This window comes from Melozone crissalis, unplaced genomic scaffold, assembly GCF_028551555.1.
Source record: "Melozone crissalis strain CALT ecotype California unplaced genomic scaffold, PUWL_Pcris_2 ptg000111l_1, whole genome shotgun sequence".
NCBI classification, from domain to species: domain Eukaryota; kingdom Metazoa; phylum Chordata; class Aves; order Passeriformes; family Passerellidae; genus Melozone; species Melozone crissalis.
Genome location: NW_026535888.1, coordinates 10382686 through 10402347, shown reverse-complemented (window position 1 = coordinate 10402347; position 19662 = coordinate 10382686). Strand labels below are relative to the sequence as shown.

At 62.2% G+C, this 19662-nt stretch overlaps 1 protein-coding gene across 3 annotated transcripts in view; it reads right to left on the bottom strand.

Annotated features, from left to right (window-relative positions):
• DLGAP3 (DLG associated protein 3) overlaps window positions 1–17079 on the bottom strand; it is a 29661-nt gene extending 12582 nt beyond the window's left edge. For 2 of the 3 annotated variants that reach the window (XM_054292510.1, XM_054292512.1), the window contains exons 1-2: window positions 16989–17079; window positions 637–718 (exon numbers count right to left, since the gene is read on the bottom strand). The gene's annotated coding sequence lies outside the window, so the exon portion shown is untranslated. Of the gene's footprint in view, window positions 1–636; window positions 719–11628; window positions 11769–16988 lie in introns of those variants that run through there. The other variant, XM_054292511.1, reaches the window with a different exon arrangement.
• Between the last annotated feature and the right edge of the window lie 2583 nt (window positions 17080–19662).

Here is a 19662-nt window from a genome sequence, read left to right as displayed (position 1 = left end):
TAAACTGGAAGAGCATAATTACCATTACAAATAACTCACTCCTCGCCTTTATTGCTTCCAGCCTGGAGAAACTCCCACCAGTGGCTCCCCATCACCACCTCCCTCTGATGTCTCCCCATTTCGAGGGTCAGCACAGGGAAGAGAGGAGCTCGAGGGTCAGCACAGGGAGGAGAGGGGCTCGGAGTCCCTGGTGCTCCAGGCCATCCTGAAATTCATTCTCCTGCTTAATTTCCCATGGGAGCACTTGGCAGAGGCAGCTCCACTTCCCAGCAGCTGCCCCATGAGATCCCTGCCTTGGAGGCAGCTCCATGCTGAGCCCCAGGGCTGCAGGGATTCAGGGCAGACCCACCAGGAGCCTGAGCTTCCCTGGGACCCCACAGCACCCAGCATCCTCCCATCCTTCCTCCAGCTCCAGGAACACCAGCGGGGATGTGAGAGGACATCAAAACCCCACCACAATGCCTGGGTCTGGCAAACCGCCCTGGCACAGGGCAAGACTGGGTTTTCAACAACTCCATGTCTAACCCCAACAGCTGGGGTTGATGGCCTTGCATTCAGGGGGTTCTGGCCCCCTGTGCTTCCCCAGCAGCCCCACCATGGGCAGCCCACGCTGGGGTGGCTGCTGGTGGCACTCACCGCCCGGCGCTCAGGGGGATGCTGTCCTCATGGCCTCACCAGCAGCAGCTCCTCCACGCTGGGAATCCCTGGGGCAGCAGCTCTGGGGGAGGAACAGGACGGGGATGAAGCCAGAGCAAAGGTGTTCCCCCCCAAAACCAGCCTGAGCCCCCTCCCTGTGTATTTTTTATCAGCCCAGCCTTCCATCCTCCCCTGAGACCGCCCCACACCAGCGCAGCAACGGGGACAGCTCCGCACGGCCACGGCCACGTGTTTCACCCAGTTTAGCCCCAAAACCATCGCCAGTCCCATCCTGTTATGCAATCTCCTGCCAGCGGGTGCCAGAGCCGGCCCAGCGGCCACCTCGCCACCGACTTTCATTCGCTCCGGCTCCGGCCGCTCGCTCCACAAAGCCTCCTCCTGCCACCCCGCCTTCCCAGCGCCACCAAAGGGGCTTTATTTCCACCTTCCAGCCCGGGAGAAGCGCGAGCTGGGCCCGTTCTGCAAATTAATGCGAGGTTCTGCCAGCTTGGGTCCTGCTGGGGACCTTTACGGCTTGGGATGAAAGCGGGAGAGAACAAACACACAGCGTGAGCGAGCTGGAGCCGGGGAAAAATAAAATAAAATAAAGTGGTTTTCCCACTTAGGGGCTGAACAAATTTGATCTACGGTCGTCGGAAGAAAATAAATATGGAATACAGCCAGGTCGTTTCCACCGTGCTTTTAATCTATTTACTCTTTCTCCGCTCGTTGTAAGTGAGAAGGATTGTGGAAAGCAAACATTTTATTATATTACTAATTGCTCTGTTATTTTATGAGGCTGAATTAGTAAAATTTACACAGTCTGGAGGAAAAAAAGAGGGGCTTAGTAAGAGATCACCTAATTTAGAAGGGAAAGGGGAAAGGTGAAGAAAGGGAAAGGGAATAGGAAAGGAAAGGGGAAAAAAGAGAGGAAAAGGCAAGAGAAATGGGGGAAGGGGAAAAAGAAAAAGGGAAAGAGGAGAAGGGAAAGAGGAGAACAGTGTGAGCAGGATGCAAAGATCACAGAAATACACTGGCTGCAATCAGGAAATCAAAACCAATTACTGTTAATAAAAGAAAGCAGAGCAGCTGCAGGCAGGCGCTGCCTGCAGAGGGCTGTGAGGGGCAGGATCCAACCGAGCACCGCTGGAAAAAAGGGATGAGGCAAGATTTGTTAAAAGTCATGAAAGATGAACACAAGCTGAGGATTTGCAAATATGAGTGGAGCAGGAAGTGTTTGCTGAGGCCACTGGGAAGGCCACAGAAGCCAGCACAGCTGGCTGGGAGCTCGACAGGGCTGGGGGGCTCCAGCACCCCAAAAAATCTGGAAGATCCTGACATCCTGACATAACTGGGGGGCTCTGGCACCCCGAGGCTGGGGGCATCTCCCCTGGTTCAGCCCTGCCCTGACACATCCCTTCTCACCTAGAATGGGCACTTCCCAGGCACCAACCCCAAATCCACGATGCCCCAGGGCTCCAGCCCAGCACAGCCACCCTGCTCCAGAGCCTGGAGGCTGAGGACAGGCCGTTCGACGGGCTGGGCACGTTATTAAGCACATGATTAATTTTGGCACCAGCCCCAGCTGCCTGACAGCTCCTTCTCCAGGGCTGGGAGAGCGAGCGCGAGAGGTGCTGCCTCTGCTGATGCAGCGGTTGGTGGGATGAAAAATCCTGCAATGCAGCACTGCTTCTTAATGAGCCATTTGTCTTTGAGTCTTCTTCACTCATTACCATGCCGGGAGAGGGATGGGAGTTGCCCCACGTCCCCGTCTGAGCAATTACTCCTGGAGCAGAGCAAGGAAATACGGCCACGAGGCGCCCACAGCTGCCAGGGATCCCACACGGCCGCCAGCGCGGGGACTTCCCGCCACAACGGCACTGACTGTGCCTGCTGCCACCTCGGGGGGACAGGAACCCCTCCCTGCACTGCACACACAGCCCAGGAGCACCCAGCCCGGCCCCAGACCTGATCCTCTGGGGGCAGGAGCTGCTGTGCTGGGTGTGCCAAGGAGCTGGAGCATCCTGGAGCCGCCAAGGCAAAGGAAGGAGCCTGGCATTCCATCCCTGCAAAGCCCAAAGCAGATCTTGGTGGAAGAGCCACATCTTCAAAAGCCCTTTAGGATGGGGAACTGAGGAACCACTCCAGGATGGGCCTGGCAGCCAGATGACAGGAAGCTGGTTGAGAAGCAAAGAGGTGGCACAGGGAATGGGAAGTTGGTACAGAAGGAAAGATGTGGCACAGGGAATGGGAAGATGGTTGAGAAGGAAAGAGGTGGCACAGGGAATGGGAAGTTGGTACAGAAGGAAAGATGTGGCACAGGGAATGGGAAGTTGGTACAGAAGGAAAGAGGTGGCACAGGGAATGGGAAGCTGGTTGAGAAGGAAAGAGGTGGCACAGGGAATGAGAAGCTGGTACAGAAGGAAAGAGGTGGCACAAGGAATGGGAAGCTGGTACAGAAGGAAAGAGGTGGCACAAGGAATGGGCCATGGCAGCGTGCACAGGAAGAGCTGGCAGGGCTGAGAATCCAGCAGCCCCATGGCACAGGCACCTCCAGCCCCCTCAGCCCCACAGCAATGCTCATCCTGCCCACAGGAGCCAGGACATGGCACACAGGACATCGACTGCCAGAGCTGGGACCCCACAGCCAGAGCATCAGGAGTGCACCAACAGAGCTGGGAGACATCCATGGACGCACCCCCAGGCCAGGCAGGGCTCCAGGGACCCCAAACCCTGCCAGCTGGCACAGGGATCGTGGGCACTGAGGCGCACGGATGGGCACCCATCACTGGTGGTGCCCACGGACAGCTCCCCTCCCATGGACACACTGACATCTGCCTGCACTGCCTGGGGCAGCCAGCAGCTCCTGTGGTGCCTCCAGGGCTTGGTGGGAAAGGGGGACAGGCGGGTGACACCAGGGAGAGGCCACAACCTGCAGTGATGGGAAGGACAAGCAGGGACATCCCCTGTGCTGTGCTCTCCTTGGTGGCTCTGCCCACACTGCCATGGGCACTCCAGGCACCAGCAGTGCCCCAGGCGGGCTCCAGCATCTCCCAGGAGTTAAATCTGCCTGTGCCAGAGGCACTGGGGGCCGTGGCAGCTCCCTCAGGCCCTGTGGCTGTGCCAGGGACCCCAGCTGGCAGCGGTGCTGGATGGACCCCATTTCCCCATCACCCCCATTTTCCCTCCCAGTGTTGGATGAACCCCATTTCCCCATCACCCCCATTTTCCCTCCCAGTGTTGGATGAACCCCATTTCCCCATCATACCCCATTTTCCCTCCCACCCACATGGAGCCACCAGCCAGGCCCTGAGCCTTAAAGAGCCACTTACTCCCCAGCCACGCTGAGTAATGACTTAAGCCAGGGATCACTCCAAAGCCTCTTTGGTGAGCTGGGGGCAGCACAGCCTGAGCACTGAGCGTGGCAGCAGTGCCAGCTCTGGCCATCTCCTGCCCATTTCCTCCAAGCCCCTGGGCAGGCTGCCCCTTCCATGCCCAGCTTCAGTGCCACTGAGCCCCCAGCAGGCTGGCACTGCCATCCCTGCTCTGCTCTCACCTGTCACCAGCAATGCTCCTCATCCTGCTTTCCTCAGCACGAGGCACTCTCTGCTCCACCCCAAATGACACCAATCCCAAATAACACCAATCCCAAATAACACCAACCCCAAATAACACCAATCCCAAATAACACCAATCCCAAATGACACCAACCCCAAATGACACCAACCCCAAATAACACCAACCCCAAATAACACCAATCCCAAATGACACCAACCCCAAATAACACCAACCCCAAATAATACCAATCCCAGCTGGTTCCCCTCAGGGCACCACACCCCTCCCAAGGGCCTGGAGTTTCCAGGAACAGGGAGGAAGCAGAGCCCCGGTCCCTGTGCCAGCAGGGATGCTCGGGGCCATCACGTCCCATTCCCAGGCTGCATCCCCTGGGGCCAGAGCCAGCCCGAGGCTTGGCACAGCCCAGCTTGCCAGCAGAGGACCCAAACTGCTGCTTTAATGGATGGGCTTAATTTGCAAAGCTGATGAAAACCTAAATATTTAAATACATAATTCTGCACAATGCTCTTAGCGCAGGGACAGAGCACGGGGAGGGGGGCACGGCTGCTGAGTGAGGACACAGCAGGCATGGGGGATGCTCTGGTGGGACCACCTGGATCACCTGGGCCAAGAGCACCTCCATCACAATTTGGGGACCGTGCACATCCTTGTCTCCAAAGCCAGCAGCACCCACAGAATGGGTGCCATGGGGAGCTCTGCTGTTGGCACTGGAGACCTGCCCCACCACCCAGAAACATCCCAGAGAGAAATGTGGGGAAAAGGGAGCGTGGTCCAAGCCAGGGAGCTGTGAAGGGCAGTGGGATGAGCCCCCATGCAGATTACACCACCGATATTCCTGCTACAACAGCTTAGAGATAAAAGAGATTTGCAGGATTTACCAGCAATACAAATTGAATATTTAATTTTAGCTGCAGGGGAGGAGCGGGGGCTCATCCCAGGGGTGCACGGAGGTGTGCAGGTGGTGGGGTGGGCCTGGAGAGATGTTTCCAGCTCCTGGGGGGAAAACTGGTGTCAGAGCCATCCCCACGAGCCAGAGGGGCTGGGCATTGTCGTGGCAGTGGGGCTGGGCACCTCTGCCCAACCTGCTCCTATTCCCACCAGCTCCACAGCCTCTGCCAGCACGTGGAACTCCTGCAGGATCATCCTTGGATGAACCACGTGTGTGTGGGTCCATCACCAGCTCTGGGGGTGCTCAGGAGGGGTCCTGACCCCACACACTCCCCCTGGGCCAATGCATGGATGCTCTGCTGTGCTCCTGACCAGGATGTACCCAAGGAGGCTGTGCCTGGCTGAGGATGCCCCTGGATGGGGCCATCTGCCACCCAGGGCATGGATTTTGCAGGGAATGGGGCTGGAGGCAGAGGGAGGAGACATATCTGAGTATCCTGTGGTATGGGGTGGAGAAACCCCCAAGGGGACCCAGCCACCCTCTACCAAACCAGAGCAAGAGCAGCAACAGCTGTGAGAACGGGGCTGCTGGCTGTCCCCAAGGCCAGCACAGGGTCCCCAGGGTGCCACCGAGGCAGGTGCCCACCCTGGCTCACCCCTCCATGGCCTGTGTGCTGTGCTGGCACAGGTGCCAGCGCAGGGAGGGCTGGGGGAGGACGGCAGAAGATGAATGAGGGAGTCGGGAGGCTAATGGCATTGTCTGGAAAGTAGGTCGTGTGCTGAGCAAAAAGATATTTATATCAAAGCTCGTTCCCCCGCAGAAGCTCCCGAGCTGGGTACAGGCAGCACCACGAGCCCATGGCCGTGCTCTGCGCCCCCGTGACACCCGTGTGGCACCTCATGGCACTCCACACCCCCTCCATGCCCAGCTCCATGCCCAGCTCTGCCACCCTGGACCCCCACCTGCAAAAGTGAAGTCATCCCGATGGAATGGGAGCCACAGCAGCTTTGCCTTTTCCTGCCCTGGCTGCAGGCGCTGGGCACTGAACGGCAGCGAGTTATTTTTGTTTTAATGCAACCTTTGCCAAGGTGTGATGCTGCCCTGGATGCTCCTCAGACGGGCACAGGATGGCCATGGAGGGTCCTGCCCGGCCTCAGTTGTGCCACCCTGGCCTCTGCCAACACTCAGGTCTGCCCATGCTCCTCACACCCTGCATCACCCCTGACATGAGCTTGGGCCAGGTCTCAGCCTTGTTGCAAAGCTCAGCCACCTCCTTTCCTGTTGGGATGAGACCTGCACCCCAGGATCCCTCCCTCACACCTCCAGCCTTCCCAGAAAAGCCAAGAAATCACCCTAGAGATGAAATCAAGTGGCTTTTCCCCCTCTGGTCTTGCTGGCCCAGCTGTGGACACGGCCCAGCAGCAGCACCGGGGTTATCCAGCCCTGCTCTCCATCCCCATCCCACACCTGGCAGCCAGCACGGGAGCAGGTTCATTTCCCATAATAGCTGTGTCGGCTGAATTTACAGCCTGGCTCCAAGTTATTAATAATAATGGCCTCACTCTTAAGTAGGGCTTTTCATCTGCCTCAGAGCCCTTTCCAGAGGACGTCTGCAGCATTATCACCATTTTATTCTCGTTTCAGTGGGCACAAGTGAGTGAGATGGAGAAGGGGCAGCAGATCTGTGGTGTGCAGTGCATGGTCCCGTGGGGGGCCCAGCAATAAATCCCCCAGGGATGCAGGAATGCCGAGGATGCAGCCACATCCCCGAGGCTCCTGCCAGCGGTGATTTACACCAACAGCCAGCCCGGGCCCTGCCGCACGGATAAATCCACTTCAGGCAGCAATAAACCAGCGTCACCACATCGGTAATCCGCAGCGCTGCCACCGCCGTGAGGAATCCAGGGGCAACGCACATGTGCCGATAAATCCCGGGTTTGTCTCGGCGGGGAGGTCCCTGCGCTGGAATCCCCGCTGGAGCCGCGGCCGGAGGGGTGGGAGCAGCACCTGGGGATGGATCCAGCACAGGGGGACCCGCAGCGGCCACGTGGGAGCGGGGACATCCCCGGAACGCCCCCCTCGTGTCCCCCCAGTGATGCCCACCCACCCCGGGTGTCTCCCTGCCGTGCTCCGCTCGATGGGCAGATTTATTCCCCTGTAAGAGAGCTTTGATCTGAAGTTATTTTTTGTTTACTAGCAACAAGGTATTGTAAATACATCTTTGCCGATAATTATAGAGTCTGGGCGCACACCTTAATCTCCATAAAATATCAGATGCTACAATTTGCCTGATTTAATGAGATTGGAGGCTGATAAGCCGCTGAGCTAAGCTGTAAACTTGGGGGGGAGGAGGGAAATGATTGCAAATGTGCTAAACCGCCTTCGTCCTCCTCCTCCTCCTGCTGCTGCCACGTGCCCAGCCCGGGAGCGTGTGCCCAGCCCCGGAGCCCCCTGCCCAGCTCCAGGGGTGTGCCCGGGCTGTGCTGCAGCAGCTTCACGCAGGGATGGGCATTTAGGGCAAACGGAGCTTTTTATACAATTTACTTCATTAAAACTCCAGGAGCTGAGCACGGCACCGGGCTGTGGCCGCGGGCTGTGCCTTGGCACACTCTGCTCCCCGTGCCCTGCCAGGGGGCAGCCAGCACAGCCCCGGTGCCAGGCTGGGTCCGTGTGCCAGCTGAGGTGTCAGGACAGGGTCCCCAAGGGGCACAAGGGCATGGCTGGGCTGCACGGGCAGGTCAGGATGGACGTGTGTCCATGTGTCCATGTGGGTCCAGCTGTGTCCAGCTGTGTCCAGCTGTGTCCAGGCATGCCCAGCCCCCTGGTACCACCACCCATGCCAAGGGCAAGCTGGGCTGAGGGGTCCATGCCACCCAATGCCACCCTCCTGCAGGTGCACAGCCACGTCCTTGTCACATCCCTCACACACACGGGGGGTTTGTGCAGTGCCAGGTGCCCGGGGTGGGGATCCCCTCCTGCAGGGATGGGGGCCCTGCCTGGAAAGCAGGAGGCTCCTCCTGGTAACGAGCAGCCCCGTTTCCACAGCAACCTTAAAGGCCCACAGGTGCTGCCTCATAAGCGGCTCTGGCATTTCTGGGGGACACTCAGCCCCCAGCACTCCATCCCTCCATCCAGCAGCCCCCAGCCCATCTCCCCCAGGAACCATCTGGGCTCACCCACAGCCCCTTCCCTACATTGGAACCCCCAAAGGTGCAGACCCCCTGCAGCAAGAGAGATGGGACCCCCTCAAAATACCCCTGTGCCCACCCCAAAACACCCCTGTGCCCACCCCGACATCCTGAGGAGCCGGTGCTGACCTACAAATGTCAGGCTGACAGGTTAATTACTCTCCCTCTTCCTCGGGCCGTTATCAGATGGAATCAGACGTCACCTGAGACTGTTAATTGGGCTAATTATTCCAGTTTCAGATTTTAAATAATTAGTTACTGTTGACTCCTGCCTGACTTCTGCAGTTTTCTATAAAAAGGTCAAATGGTTCCTGGAGTCCAAAACCCAAGAGATGGGGTGGAGGGGCTGCAGCAGAGGCCAAGCACACTGAGGCCCCTGAGCTGGCTGGGGACACTGGGGACACTGGGGACAGTGTGGTTCCCACCAGTGCCTTATGCTTTTACTGGAGCTGGCAGGAGAGGGACATCATCAATGACAACAGAGAGAAACCAGGAGAGTGAGGGGGTGTGGAAGCACAGGGTGAAGATTGAGGGGTGAGAGGGAGCCCCTTTATTCCTCCCTCCCACCCCCAGCATGGTGAGAGCTGCCCCAGGCTGAGCTCCTGCCCAGACTGAGCCACAGGAACCCCCCCAGCAGGGCCCAGGTCCTGCTGGGCCCCGCATCCCTCCTGAAATCTCAGCCCAGGGGTTTCAGCAGCTGTGATTGTCCCTCTGGGTTTCCTTGTGGACGCTGGGCAGTGGGCACACAGGCAGCACTTGCCCTTCAAAGGGTTTGGTGGCCAAAGCAAGCCCTGGTGCCCCCGGGCTCCCTGCAGGGAGTACCTGTCACCTGCCCGGGCATTGCAGAGGGACACGCTGGGCAGAGGGACAAGCAGAACCAGCTCATCCCCAGGCTCATTCCCTCAGGAACACCACGCTTTCTCCCAGCCTCATCCCCGCTATTAATAGCCTTCACTAGCCTCCTCGGGAGCCATTTGCATATTTGATTGCAACTCCGGGGCGGGGCAGGGCCCTTCAATCAGCCGCTCCCGCAGTCTCATTTGCATGGCTTGACATTTTGTTCTGGGAGCAGTGACACCGGCACTGCGGTTGGGGACACGGTGCTGGGGGGCCGAGGTGAGCCCGGTGTCACCAACCAGCAGCGCTGCTCCGGGCACATCAGCCAACCTGTGGGACCACCGAGCAGGGCCGGCAGCCCCTCCCTGGCTGTCCCAAAGCCGGCAGGGAGTGCTGGAGCCTTGGTGCCCGTGTCCCCACACGCCCTGCCCTGCCCCGTCCCGCTCTCCAGCCCGTCCCTGCCAGACCTGCCCGGCGGGACGAGCAGAGCGCCCGTGGAGGGGCGGCCGTGCCCAGCCCGGCGGGCAGGGTGTGGGTGCCGGGCACAGCGCTGGGGTGAGGGCACAGAGCTCAGAGCGGTTCCCGTCCCACCAGCCCTGTCTGGAGCTGCGCACATCAAAGGGCAGGGGCAGGCGGGGTGTCCCCAGGGAAGGGGGGGACCCCGAGCCTCGGTGTGCCCGTGGGTACCCCCGGGGGGAGCGAGGGTCGGGATCGCTCCCGGTTCGTGCTGCGGGTCGGACTCGCAGCATGGGACGGATCAGCACCGCGGACAGCGCCCGGCTCCGGCACGGCCACCATGGCCAGCGCCACCAGCGCCACCAGCGCGGCCACCACTGCCACCATGGCCACCACTGTCACTATGGCCACCATGGCCAGCGCCACCAGCGCCACCAGCGCGGCCACCACTGCCACCGTGGCCACCACTGTCACTATGGCCACCATGGCCAGCGCCACCAACACGGCCACCACTGTCATCAGCACGGCCACCACTGTCACTATGGCCACCATGGCCAGAGCCACCAGCATGGCCACCACTGTCACCACGGCCACCACTGCCATTGCCGTGCCACCACCGCCACCAGCACGGCCATCACTGTCACTATGGCCACCACTGCCACCAGTGTGGCCACCACTGCCACCATGGCCACCACTGTCACTATGGCCACCATGGCCAGCGCCACCAGCATGGCCACCACTGTCATGGCTGTGGCACCACTGCCACCAGCACGGCCACCACTGCCACTATGGCCACCATGGCCACCGTCACCACCGCCACCAGCACATCCACCACTGTCACCACGGCCACCACTGCCATTGCCGTGGCACCACCACCACTAGCACGGCCACCACTACCACTATGGCCACCACTGCCATGGCCAGCGCCACCAGCATGGCCACCAGTGTCACTATGGCCACCAATGCCATTGCCACCACCAGCATGGCCACCACTGTCACCATGGCCACCACTGTCACCAGGGCCACCACTGCCACCAGTGTCCCCACAGTGCCCAACAACACGTGCCACAGGTGTCCCCGGCAGCAGCCCCTGTGGCAGCCCCAGGGCAGGGCTGTGCCAGACAGCACAGGAGAAGCTGGGCAGCTCCAGGGCAGACACAGCCCAGAGCTGTGTCCCAGGACGCCCTCGCTCCCCCCCGGCTCTTGGCATCGCTTGGCAGGAAAAAACAAGCCAGGGTGAGGCGTGGGATCAAGCCTCAGGATGACAGGGATCGGGAGAGGGCTCTGCTGCTTCCCTCCCTCCTGCCTCAGTTTCCCCTCCAAAAAGCACAGCAGAGATTCAGGGTTGTGTCACGGAGAGGCAGGGTGATGGGGGAATCCACGGGGAGGTACAGAGGGACCCAACTGCCACTGTGACTGTGCCAAGGAGCCGACTGAAGACAGGCAGGGCTCGAAGCACAGATGTCAGCACCGGCTGTGCCGCTCCCCGGCAGCGGGGCCGTCTGGCAGGCAGAGCTGGGGCTCCCCAGCTCCATCCCCGGACCGACACACAGACACACAGACACAGACACACACAGAGGGCAACCTGTCCCTCGCATACACAGAGGGGCGGCCCTGCCCTGCTCCCCACAGCCCCCACTCAGCACATCCCCTCCCCCAGTGCTCATGGTTCCCAACCCCCAGCCCCATCACACACCCCCTGCAGCACACACAGCCCCCAGCCCAGGTCTGCAGGGAACAGGAGCAGAGACCTCGGGGCTGGGATCTCCCCATCCCTGTCGGGGGAGCTTCGAGGCTCTGCCGAGGCTCGTCTGAGCGAGGGCTGGCCGGGAGCCACCGGCTGCACAGCGAGGAGAGAACGTGGCTGCCAGGGAGGAGGATTTGGCCACGAAAGGGTTAGTGCTGTGGGCTGCCCGGGCCGGGGGATCTCGCTGGACTGGCATCGCTGGGCACAAAGCAGGGCTCTCCCAGGACTGGGGCTGTGCCAGGCACGGAGCCCCCTGCATGCAGCCAGGCCCTCTCCCCTCCCACCAGCACCCCACTCACCCTCCGCCGCTGCTAAGCCATGAAGTTGCCGGCCTGGGCTGGGCAGGAGCCGGACGATGGATTCCTTGCGATCCTGCAAATTCCCCGCGGGCCGCCCATGCCGCGGCCAGGCCGCGCAGCGAGGCCGGAGGCGTCCCCGGGGTCACGGCCACCCCCGGCAGCGGCGGCGGCGGCGGCGGCGGGCACGCTCCGGGTGCCGACACCGGCACCGGCACCTCGCAGCCGGAGAGAGGCGGTGGCGGAGCCGTCGCCCCCGCGCGCTGGGGACACACCCACGCGCGCTCCCCGGCGCGCTCGGCCACCCCCGCGCACCGACAGCACCCCCGGGAAGGGGCTGCCCACGCCCGCAGCGCCGCGCGCCCACGCACGGCCCCGCACGGACAGACCGACACACGGACAGACCGACACGCGGCCAGACCGACACACAGCCCCGCACAGACAGATGGACACACGGCCCCGCACGGACAGACTGACACACGGCCCCGCACAGACAGATGGACACACGGCCCCGCACGGACAGACTGACACACAGCCCCATGGACACACAGCCCGCACGGACAGATCGACACACAGACCCATGGACACACAGTCACGCACGGACAGACCGACACATGGCCCTGCATGGACAGACTGACACACGGCCCCGCACAGACAGATGGACACACAGCCCCGCACGGCCAGATGAACACACAGCCCTGCATGGTCAGACAGACACACGGCCAGACCGACACATGGCCCCGCACGGACAGACCAACACACAGCCCTGCACAGACGGACCGACACACGGCCAGACCGACACATGGCCCTGCATGGACAGACGGACACACAGACCCGCAGGATGATGGATGGACGGACACCCAGCCCTGCACGGCCAGATGGACACACGGCCCCACACATTGATGGATGGACAGGACCCTGCGCAGACAGATGGACACACAAACTCACACACACAGATGGACACACAGACCCACACACTGATGGATGGATGGATGGATGGATGGATGGATGGATGGATGATGGATGGATGGAGGGATGGATGGATGATGGATGGATGGACGGACGGACGGATGGATGGATGGATGGATGGATGATGGATGGATGGACGGACGGACGGATGGATGGATGGATGGATGGATGGATGATGGATGGATGGACGGACGGACGGACAGGACCCCGCACACACAGATGGACACTCAGCAGCTCTGTATCACTGCACATGGCCACGTGCACCCGGCTGCTCCCACTCACAGCATCCCACGGTCCCACCCCACACACTGCTGTGCACCCACAGGCACCCGAGTGCTGCCCTCACCCCCACACACCCCTGCTGCAGGGGAAGAACCATGTGGTTCCCCCACCATGGGGCTGTCCCCAGTGTGCCCCCACCCAGAGAGGGCCCAGGGGAGCCTGGGGCAGATGGGTGTCACGACACAAAACATGAGAGCTGAGGCCATCCCTCAGCTCAGCCGCACAGATGGCACTGACCTGGGGTGCATCAATGGGGTCTCATCCCAACCCCATGTCTGGGGACACCAACCACAGCAGGGACAGCCACTTCCAAGGCACGCAGTGCTTCCCCACTACCAACCATTCACCATCCCCAAACAAGTGCCCCAGCACCCACTGTGCCACCACAGCACCTGCGTCTCTTTGGGAAGATGAGAGGTTCCCCAGGAATGGGAAATCAGCAGGTCCTGTCACAACAGGACTCGATACCTTCAGCTTTTGTAGTCCTCTCACTCCAACACAGCACCCCTCATGCCCACACATAGGCTGTTCTCCCCCTTCCCTCTGCCCACCAAAAACTTCAGCTGATTCCCAGCCCGAACATCTCCTGATCCTCCTGCAGGAGAGGGCCAGGCAGGCAGCGAGGCCCCGTCACCACCCGCTGCCCAGAGCTGCCAATTTAAGGCCAAGCAGGCTCCTGGTGAAACACTGAGCTCTGGCAGCCACGCCACAAACATCTGCTCTTCCAACAGCACTGTGATTCACAGGCTATTAATTGGGGCATGGCAGCTCTGAGAATTGTTTGCATCCCCTGGCTTTGCTCAGAGCCACAACTCGCCGCTGACAAGGTCTGGGTGCTGGAGGCAGAGCCAAAGCTGGCATGGCACTGGCTGCAGAGGAGCCACACTGGGGCCGGCTGTGGGGCACCGTGCCCAGCTCCCACACTGGAGTGATGCAGAATGAACCCCAGGAAAGCACAGCAGTGGTGCCCAGAGCTGGGCAGAGCCACAGTGCCCACTGGATGCCTCTCTGATGGGGTTGGCAGGTGTTGCTCAAGTTGCTGTCACCAAACACGAGCGTGTGTCCAAGGGTGTCCCAGCTGCTGAGCCACTGCTCCCAGGGCTGCCAGACCCTGCTCAGGCAGCACCAAGGAAAGGCTGAGAGGAGCCTCCAACACCAGCCAAGAGGAATCTGAATTCAGAAGCTGATTAGAAACCATGTCATGGCTTCTTGTTCCTGCTCCAGCATTTTGGGGAGGAGTGAGCTGGGGGGCGACGTGGAAAATCTAATTAAGATTGAGGGCAGGTTGCAGAGGCACTGACACAGGCACTGCAGGAGCACAGCTGCCTGTGGGAGGGGGACACGGGCTGCTGCAGCACCCCTGGCCCTGCAGAGATGGAGAAGGTACAAATCAATTCTCCTTAACCCCATGGGCACTTGCTCCACTGCCACGTGCTGTGGCAGCTGACAGAGAGCTCAGCTTTTGGACCTGTGGTGGCCTGGCCCTCTCTGTCCCCTGCCAGTGACACTGTGCAGCCCTGGGAATGAGCTGCTGAGCAGGACAGGGCAGAAGGGGCTCAATCCTGCCTGGTTTGGGGCAGGTGAGTGTGGAGTGATGAGCTGCTGCCCTGTCCATGGATTTCCACGTGGCTCCCACCCCGTGCTGCTGCTCACAGAGGGACCAGGCATGACAGGACCATTGAGATGGCCACAATCTGAATGCCACTTTATCAGAGCAAGCTCTACACCTGTTTCTTGGGCATGCCAAAGCTCAAAGGCCAGGCTCAAGGGGCACTACGAGGCTCTGCAGCACCAAGCACTCTCCACATCCCCTTCCCCTTGCCCTGTGCCACCTGCATCACAGGGATGTCCTCCCGCTGGGAGGAGCTGCCACCCCACGGCCAGGGTGTCCCCCAGGGCACGTCCAGCCGCAGCCCCGGCCCCCGCCCGGCCCAGAGTCCCCCTCTGCTGGCACGTCTCGCCTGCTATTCTTAGCTCTCCAGCAGCGCTGCGCTCTCCCGGCAATGGCACCGTGTATTACTATTATTGCTGGCTGTCAACGTCTTGAAGCAGGCAGCCAGGATCGTGACGGGGCTTCCACACCCCTGGTGACCTGTCATTCGGTCCCTGCTGGGCTCTGGTCTTCAACAGGCTATTTCAGGAAATCCAATTTGATGGCCAGAAGGAGCACAAGCCACACGTTCAGCCCCTGCGCTGGATCCAGGCTCCTCCTGTTTCTGCTCAGATTCAGATTTTAGCTTTGCCCGTGTTGGCAATAAGGGCCAAGAGTCACCTTTGGCTCCAGATCCAAATTTCTGGCTGGGTGGGATCCAGGGTTTCGGCTCAGCTTGCCGGAGAGATGCGAGCGTCTGCAAAACCTGGATCTGGAGCCCCAGCCCCCAGCGCAGCAGCTCCACCTGGCCATGAGACCCCAGCACGGGCCCTGATCCTGCCCCTGAGCGTGGGCAGAGCTGGGGAGACCCACACTAGCTCAGCCACCAGCCACCCACACAGGCTCTGCATCCCACAGCTCCTGGCACTGCTCTGCCTCTGAGCTGCTGATGGGGAGGCTGAAGGAAGGACCCCCAAACACCCCCAGCCTGGGCTTCCCAACACCTCCACTCATCCCGTGCCTCGCCCAAGCTGCTGGGTGGGAGCCAGGCCCAGCAGGAGGATTGAGAGGGCTGGGGGCTGCTCCTCCAAGCCCACGTGGCACAAGCCTTGGCACTCAGGACGGAGATTTGGGCACCAAGCTCAGCACCATCTCAGCCAGGCTTGGAGGGGGGACACCACGGTTTTGTCACCCTGTTCACCACAGCAGGGATGGCTGATCCTGGTGTCCTGGTGCTCAGTGGGGTGACAACACCCAGGGCAGCCCCGAAGCTGGCTCACACCAACATCTCCCCACGTCAGTGCTCCCACACTGCCACAGCCAAAAGGGGCCCCTCCAGGCTCGGATGTTCCACGGTCACTTTGATGGCTATTTTTGCATTCCCAGCCCTGCCGGCGCTGTGCTAATACTTGAAAGGGCTGACATGCTCCTTGCAGCCATGCCCAGCTCCCAGTGGCCTTCCCCTGCTCCATCCCTGCACACACAGAGTCCTCAAGGGCTGCGAACCATGGATGCATTCGGGGGGGAACAGTGGGAGCACGGGGCTGAGAAACTGAGAAAGACCAAAAATCGCATCCATTTCCTAAAGGAGAATCTGCACTGCTGACCGGATCCTGCTCCCATTTACACCAAGCAAGGCTGCCTGGATTCCCACGGGGATAACCAACCCCCACCAGCCAGGCTCTGTCCCCTCTTCCTTGCCAGGGGACAGGCAGGGATCGGCTGTGAGCGAGGGAGGTGACATGAGGGGCTGGATGTCACAGGATGGACACACACCAGCGGCCCCAGCACCAACTTGCTCTGCGGGTTTGGCACAGGATGGAGGGACCAGACCGACTCCTCCAAGAAACCCCAACAGTCTAGGGGAAGGAAGGCAGCAGCAAGAGGGAGCAGCCAATACAGGGCCCCCGAAGCTCTGCTTGCCTGCCAGGCTGGCTGGGACCGTGGCTGCACGGTGATGGGCACAGCTCAGCACTCAGCCGGGCACGGTCCTCACCACCCCCTCGGCAGGATGGGGAGGGGGAGCCTCTGGGTGGGGAGGGGTCCTGGGCCTGCCCCGAGCCCTCCGCAGCAGCGGGAGAACGCAGGATGGCTGGCGCCGCCATCCAGGGGAGGCTGGAGGGGCTGCGGGCTGCGCCGCTCTGCCCAGCGCCTCGGGCAGCCGGAGATGGGGATGCCCGCTGGGAGATGGGGACCCCCTCTCCCCCACCCACCGGGGAATCCTGGCGGAGCCGAGCGCCGCGGCACCGCTGAGACGCCCCCGGCCATCCCCCGGCTCCTTCCTCCCCGGTTCACCCCCGAACACCCTCTCGGCGATGCCGGATGGGTCCGCAGGTGCCACGTCCCGCTCCCGCGGGGCCGGTTCCGCACGGCTCCGGTGCCTCGTTGGTGAGAGCCCCCCCTCCGCACCGAGCACCCCCGGGATCCCCTCCCGCAACCCCCAGCGCTGGGCACGGCGGAGCCCGGGCACCGAGCCCCGCTCTGCGCTGGGCACCCCTGGGGCCGCCCCCGCCGCTCTTACCCCGCTGCCGCCTCCTACATCCTCCGGCGGCTCCCGGGCGGTTCCCCGACGGCCCGGCTCGGCCGCCCCCGGCCCGGCTGCTCCCGGCGCGGCTCGGTTGGGCTCGGCTGGTCCCGGCTCGGCCCGGGCCGGCGCCCCGCGCGTGGGAGCGCGGCGGGCGGCAGCATGCGAGTGGCGGCGGCCCCGCAGTGCAGCGCGGGCGGGCGCGGAGCGGCGGGAGCGGAGCGGGGCCGCCGCGGCGCCGCCAAGACACGGCGGTGGATTTTCCCCGGGAGCCAGAGCGGGCGGCGGCGGCGCAAAATGGCTCCGGTGCGGCTCTGCCGCCGCCTCCCGGCGCCCCGGGACCCCCGGGCGGGGAGAGCGGGGGCAGCGGCACGTGGGGCCGGGGAGATGCTGCGGGCGCGGAATGAGTGGTACCCACCCGTGGGCATCCCCTGCGGAGCCAGACTGGCACCGAGATAAGGGGTACCTACCCGTGGGCATTCCTGCAGAGCCAGATTGACACTGAGACAAGGGGTACCCACCGGTGGGCATTCCTGCAGAGCTGGGCTGGCACCGAGACAAGGGGTACCCACCCGTGGGTGTCCCCTGAGGCATCCTGTGGAGGGCGGCTGGCACCGAGACAAGGGGTACCCACCCGTGGGCATTCCTGCAGAGCCAGATTGGCACTGAGACAAGGGGTACCCACCCGTGGGCATCCCCTGAGGTGCCCTGCAGAGTTGGACTGGCACCAAGATAAGGGGTACCCACGCGTGGGCATCCCCTGCAGAGCCAGACTGGCACCGAGACAAAGGGTACCCACCCGTGGGCATCCCCTGCGGAACCAGACTGGCACCGAGACAAGGGGTACCCACTCATGGGCATCCCCTGGATCACCCCAGCGAGCTGAGGGCACCCCATGACTGTCACCCCCGCCTGTCCACGGGCACACAGCCTGTCAGGGAGGGGACAGGATGCAGGGACAGCCCTGGGATACTGAGATAGCCCCGGGGTAATCCCTGAGTGACAGAACAGCCCCGGAGTGCCAGGACAGCCCCAGGGTGCAGGGACAGCCCCGGGGTGCCAGGACAGCCCCGGGGTGCCAGGACAGCCCCGGGCAGGGTGCTGCCCCCGAGGCTCAGCCTTCCCCCAGCAGACCCAGGGCCACCCCGCCGCTGCCTGCCCGCTGAGCCACTCACACCACACCCTGTAATTTGATCATAATTATAATAATAATAATTACAGCGAGCGCGGGCTGGAAGTGCAGGAACAATAACCTGGGTAACGCCCTGCACGGTGGCGGGAGCAGCGTGGTGGCACAGGCTCCATCCTGGTGCCAAGCTGAGCCCAGAACACCTCACCAGGCCCTGCCCTGTGCATGAGGGGACATGGCCCAAATGAGTGTCCTAAGTGTGTTTTTTATCAGTGCTGTCCATGTCCCGGTGCTGTGATTCAAGCACCAAGGTCTTCCCACTGAACAGGGCACCCTGGCAGTGCCAGAGCTGGAGCTGGGGCTGTCCCCACTCCTGGTGTGCAGAGAGCCCCCCAAAAGTCCTGGTGCCCCCAGGAAGGGATCTCCAGTCCCAAAGCCCGCCAGGCCCTGCAGCATCCTGCATTGCTGACACTGCTGCTCCTGCTGCAGGCGGGGAGCAGAGCTCTGCCCCCTCCTTCAGCAGTTATATAAAAGGATTAAAATTTAATAGGAACTTCAAAAGGGGAAGAACTGGGTGGTCGAAGGCAGCTGGCCTGGGGCCGGGTGTGGAGCTGAGGCACCTTGGGACACGTCCCAGCTCTGCTGAGCAGCAGCACTGCGGCACATGGAGGCATCATCCAGCCCAGCCATGGGGGCACAGTGCCCAGGCAGCACGGGCAGCACGGGCACCCCATGAACCCACACTGGCTTCACTGAGCCATGCTGTCCCTGGGTCACAGTGGTGCCCAGAGTCCCCATTCCCCAGGGTCCGGCCTTGCCCAGCACCTCCTCTCTCTGCTGGCATCCAGGCAGCCTTTAATGATTGACCACCCACTGGCACAGCATCACCCACCCGTCCTGGTGCCCACTGCCACCCTGCCCATCCCATCCCGTGCCAGCTGTCCCCAGACATCTCATCCCCTCACATTTCCTTCCATGCACGTGGGTTGGAGTGTGCTGGAGAGCAGCCCTGTGCTGGGGGAGCAACACCCCGAGCTGGGGGGCAGCTGATGCACCCCTGGCCCCCCAGCACACCCAGAACCCCCCTGACTGCACAGCAGCGGCTCTGCCCTCCCGCCCGTGCAGCACCGGGGCTGTGCTGGCAGCAGGAACGAGCCAGGGCTGGGAAAACACCATCTCCCGCCCACACACCGCCCACGGCCGGCCCCGAGCCCGCTCCGCCGCCCCCGCCGCGCCGGGGCTCACGGAACGGGGGCGGCGGGTGCGGGGTGGGGGCAGCGCCCAGCACGGCCGCCCCCGCATGGGCAGGGGATGGGGCTGGGAACGGGGCAGGGGGCGCGGGTCAGCAGCTCCTGGTGTAGTATCCACCCTGGGACAGGGTCCTGCTGTAAGAGCGGGGCTGGGCAGGGAATAGGGCAGGGAATGGGGCTGGGAACGGGGCAGGGGGCGCGGGTCAGCAGCCCCCGGTGCAATACCCACCCTGGGACAGGGTCCTGCTGCAGGAGCAGGGCTGGGCTGAGGGCCAGCGTTACCCCATATCCA